Below are 5,806 nucleotides of genomic sequence, written 5' to 3'. Positions count from 1 at the left end.
GTCTCTCTCTGTCTGTCTGGCGAGCACACACACCCTATAGCAAAAGCCTCTCCAAAAAAAAAAAGAAAAACAAAAAGAGATGGGAAGCTACATTAGTAATCCAAAGAATGCAAGGAGATAGGAAGCTACATTAGTAATCCAAAGAATGCAAGATAATTTAGAAGGTCATGGATCTCACACTTCCTCATATAACTGACCCTATTTCAGCTCTTAGCTTCTGCTATAAAGACTTGACTTGAACCCAGAAATCTAATTTAGTAGGCAGAATAATGGTTGCAAAGATGACTGTGATCTAATAAATTGAATCTGTGAGCAAATACAATCTCTTTCTGAAAATGTGGTGACAGTAGCTTAATACTGAATCTATATCCAGAAGACATCATAGACAATGTGTTGGGGAAACAAATACATTCAGTATCCCTTTTCTTCTTTTTTTCCTCTTTCAATTGTCAGAAGTCATGTACAACTGCCTAAGAGAAGTAGACAGAAAGAGAAAGAAGAAGGTACTCTCTAATAGTATGTTTATTCCACAATTCTCTCTCCACCATTTCTCCAACTTGCTTGAATTTGAAGCATAAGTTCATGTACAGCATGATTGTAAAGCTATGAGTGCCAAGAGTCAAATTGTGGTTGTGTGTCAGATCTGGTTCCCTCAACAACTGGAATCTTGCAGGCCCAAATATATACCCCTTTACTTTTTCCTTGTTTTGAGATTAAAGAAAAAAATGAGTAAAACTCTACTGGTTGGACTATAACAGTGTACAAACCTTGCGATAAGAGAACAAAATTGTAGGTACTGTGCAGCAATTAAATTCACAAATATATGGAAAAAAGTGATGCATGCATGTTAATATAGTGATTGTGGAATGTAGCTTAATATTCCACTACAAAGAAAAGATGATCATTTTATCAAACTGAAGAAATTCTAAAGTTTCTTGTACAATAATATAGATACTAATTTTTAAATGTAATTCTAATTATTTATAAATAGAAACTGAAGTCCCAAATATAAAATAATACTTATTTTTAATTTTTATACAGAAAATACAAATAAAGGAACAACTTCAAATAAGACAAATTTATCTTAGGCGTAATTAGAAACTGTGGTACTGATGGATCATGACAAAGGTGATAGTCATCTCCATTGCAGAAAAACACTTTACATTCAACATCTCCATCTTTTCTGCTCAGGTTTCTCTTCAAGATAGTATTAAAAATCACTCAGATAATTCATATATGGCATTCAAATGTTTCTGTTTCAAAACCTAAAAATGTTTCTCTGGGTTATCACATATAGTTTATGTACTCTGTCAATATTTACAGATGGTAGCATCACCTTATTACAGTCATTTCTAGGATATATTATATATATGTGTGTATATATATGTATATATACATATATATATATATATCTTAAGTTAAAGTATCTATGTTACATTCATGACAGCTCTATATTGCAAACAAATAAATATAATTTATGCTCTTTAAGAGAAAATATAATGCATGTTCTCTGAATTAGAAGGGATCAAATGAAAGACAAAAAAATAGATTTTATAAAAAGAATAATTTTGTGATTGCAATGCTAACAGTGTAAGTCTTCTTAAAATCAAAGACTTTAGAAATGTGAATTTTCTCTCCATGTCCCATCAGTGTTATAGAAAGATCTGGGTAAATGCATGGTAAGATTTCAGAGTATAACCCAAAATACTGGAAAGCAGATTGTTTAGATTATATATAATGTTAAGCTTATAACATGAAGCTTCTGTAACCAATGAATCTCCTACTTTCTCCTGACTCAGGAATATTAATTAGGTTAATGATCAGACATAATGAGATCAAAGCATCTATGAAGAAAACCCTTTAGAAGAAGGAAAATCTGCCAGATTCTGGACAGAAGTTTGAGTACACACATAGTTAACTATTAGCAGAGAACTCTAGAAGTCAACATGGAGAAGGGCAGAAAAAAAAAAAAGAAACAATAAACCAACCCCACAGGTCACAAGTGACATTAGATGGGCAATAGTGGCAGAGACACAACCATGAACTACACTGAAGGAATGAGGCTTAGTACCTGCTTGTACCTTAGGCTGTCTCGTACTGCACATAAAATATACTCAGCAATAACCAGGGTATGTGTTCACATTATTTCTCTTCCTGAAGAAACTAGCCCTCCTCTCTCAAGATGGAAAAACATTAAATGAACAGTAAAGTATGGTATTCTCTACTGACTTTTTTTTTGCTCAATACAAACTATAATGAAAGATTTGAAAACTTGATTCACCTTTAGTCATCTGAGATCGATTTCCTGTTTCATAACCTTCTCATGGCATTTTTCACTTCTACATCCCTCAGAGTATAAATCAGAGGGTTGAGCAAAGGCATTCCGATTGTATAAAACACAGCTATCATCTTGTCCACAGGAAAAGTGATTACAGGATGTGTGCATATAAATATGCAAGGTCCAAAAAATATAGATAACATTAATATGACAAAACTCACTGAACAAATGACCCCACTATTAGAAACCAAGAGAATATTTATTACATAAGTATCTGCACAGGCAAGTTTCAATAAGGGCTGCAAGTCACAGAAATAGTGATCAATTACATCAGGACCACAGAATGGCAGACTCAAGGCAAGGAAAATCTGAGTTCAAGAATGCACACAGGACCCCACCCAGTCCATGGCCACCAATACACCCAGTGACTCATGATGGCCGTGTAGTTCAGTGGCTTACAGATGGCCATGTAGTGGTCAGCAGCCATGAGGATAAGAATGAAGATCTCTAGGCAGTCAAAGAAATGTAATGTAAATACTTGGATTATGTACTCAGTGAATGAAATTGGTGTCTTTTTCAAAAGTGAATCCACAATCTTTCTAGGGGCTATGGAAGTAGAAAAGCAGGTATCAGATAAGGATAAGTAGAAAAGGAAGAAGTACATGGGACTCCCAAGTGCACAGCTGGTCTTGATGGTGGTGAGAATAAGCAAGTTACCCACCAGTGTCCCCAAATAGAAAAGCAAAAAAATTACAAACACTACTTTCTTCCTAACAGAATCCTGTGTCAACCCAAGCAAAATGAACTCAGTCACATTATTGTTCAGATACTTGGTTTCACGTATGAGGAAAAAGCACAAGTGTGAAATGATTCATCTGCAAAAAATAAAAATTAATTTATGACGTGTATGTGATGTCGTGGAATATTTTAAACAAAACTAAATAATCCTCATCAGAAATATTTGTGGTTTATAAATAAGTCATTTCAACTCTTTTTTTTTTATTTTTAGTCATTTCAACTCTTATGCTCAATTTAAATAACCTCTTCATAGGTCTGTAGGTCTGTAAGTCTCAGACATGCTTATAAACATAATACTTTCCTACAAGATTGCTTAAATGCAAGTCCTTGCTAACTTTGGATTAAATTTTATTAGTTTTGTCAATTTAATGCATAATAAATTAAAAGGTAGAGGTTTATTGAATATTAGCTTTATTAATTTTTCAATATTCAGTAAATATCAGTGTGTATGTATCTTATGGTGCATCATTCAACAGAGGATATACTTGACTGCCATTGGCATTTATGGTATAAATTTTAGGTCACACATGACTACTGCTCCATACAGAATGTCTTATTTATGTATATTTATACACACTACATATCTGTCATACACATATTTGTAAATATGTCATTTATAATATACATAGTTTATTTCACTTCTCTACTTATGTTCTCCCAGATAATTCAGCTTGAAAGAGGAAAAGGAAACATATCCTCTAAATAATGTGCTATCTCATTGAAGTACATCTATTCTATTTTGTACTTGACATATATGCTGAACAGAAATGAATGTTCTTTCATAATTAGTAGTATATCTTATAACCTTACTTATAACTTTTTTTCAGGTTATTTATTAACAGTACCCCAACAAGTCTCATAGTCCCTAAGATTACATTTAAATTAAATTGAGATGAGGTATTATTACTCAATCATTCATGTTTGTGTGATTCAAGTTTTTATCCTAAGTATTTTTTAACTGGCTGCTTTGAAGGTACATACTACACAGTTGTTTTAAGAAATAAGACATGGAACCAACCCAAATGCCCATGAACAGATGAATGGATTGAAAAACTGTGGCACATATACTCTATGGAATACTATTCAGTCATAAATAAAAACACACAAGATCCTGGCTTTTGTCAGAAAATGGATGAATATGGAAGATTCACAGCTGAGTGAAGCAAGCCAGGCTGTGGAGAGACAATGTATTTCTCCACTTAATATATACCGAGTTTCCTCACTTTATGACAAAAACTGAATGACTAAAGGATAAAGAAACACAGCAAATGGTGGTGAATATCAGCAATAGTGTGGGAAGAGTGTGGGTGAAGGGATAGAGTCTGAGGAAGGACATTAAGGAGAAAAATGGTGAGGCAAAGCATTAATGGGACAAAGAAATGGGATATTATCTGTTGAAGATAACTTTATACTATTATCAACTGTACTGTGGAGAAATATAAACATGTTGGAATATTTGCTTTGCAAACTAAATGATGTAATTGAATGTATAAAAGAACTTGAAATAAAATAAGACAAAAAAGAACAGATTATGATTGTAATCTCAGTAGAATTTTTAACATCCAGGCATTTAGTAACCATACATTTGTGAAACAGAACAGAAATTAATAAGAGGAAGGAATAATGCATTTTAGAGAAATGCAATTGTAGATATACAGTAACTGACTTCTTCATTTTTTTCATCCTGGAAAACCAAAGCAAAAGCAAAAGCAAAAGCAAAAGCTCTTCTCTAGATCTTTCTTTCTTTGTGAATATGCATGTGAAGATATAAACTGAAGTGCAATTTATTCAAACATAATGTGGAAGGAGGACATACTTACAAGGAAATTGAGTAGGTATCATAATCATTATAATAATCTTTTTGTTTGTTCATATAGTTCAAAATATGACACACTTGGAGGCATCCTAATATGTAATCCTTTCCTCACCATTAGTTAGTATTTTAGCACTTTTTTGACTGCATAGTTTTTTTCTATAGATTTTGTACCCCAGAAGGGCTGTTCCTTTCTAAAACAATCTTATTTACTTTTTACAGTTGAACATATATTTTTAAGATAAGTATAGAATGTCTCAATGCCTTATATAATGTAACAGCTTAGTGTTTTTAAAGTGAACATCTACTCATACTTTACTTTTAAAAGTTAATGATAGGTGATTATTTTGATTGGAAAACCACATTCATATCATTCATTAATTTACTAGGGTTAGACTGACAAATATGCTTCTCATTTAAAAGCCAAAAATTGATGAGATGATGAAGATACTAATTATCCTGATTTATAATTACAGATTGTATGATTGTACTAAAATCACATTGTACTCAACAAATATATGTAATTATTGTATATAAATTTAAAAATGTGAAATTTTAAAAACCAAAAAGGAAAAACTACTGAGAGTCTTTAGAAAACTTAGTGAGTCACTCCGTATGGCAGAGTAGAGAGCAGCGCACTGTACACAGCACCAACCTGTCATGAAACATACTGAAACTCTGATACCCACCAAATAACTATGTTTTTTTTAATTGGAGTTTCAGATAATGATTTTTTTTATTGATTTATTGGTTTATTTTAATTTGACCAAAGAGGGAGAGAGAAAGAGAGAAAATGAGAAAGCAAGCAGCCAGGTTTGAGACTAGAACCGTGGTCAGCCATGTGGGTGTCCAGCACCCTTAAGCATCATGCCACCTGCCAGCCCCTAGCAGCTTTTCCTCTTAATCCCCAGATTCCT

At 32.8% G+C, this 5,806-nt stretch overlaps 1 pseudogene; it reads right to left on the bottom strand.

Annotated features, from left to right (window-relative positions):
• Positions 1 to 2,283: 2,283 nt before the first annotated feature.
• The window catches only part of LOC106735331 (olfactory receptor 4C16-like), a 7,122-nt pseudogene continuing 3,599 nt past the window's right edge, over positions 2,284 to 5,806 (bottom strand).

The sequence above is a fragment of the Tupaia chinensis genome, unplaced genomic scaffold, assembly GCF_000334495.1.
Source record: "Tupaia chinensis unplaced genomic scaffold, TupChi_1.0 Scaffold000357_1, whole genome shotgun sequence".
Classification (NCBI taxonomy): domain Eukaryota; kingdom Metazoa; phylum Chordata; class Mammalia; order Scandentia; family Tupaiidae; genus Tupaia; species Tupaia belangeri.
This window is presented reverse-complemented; position numbering and strand designations above follow the sequence as displayed.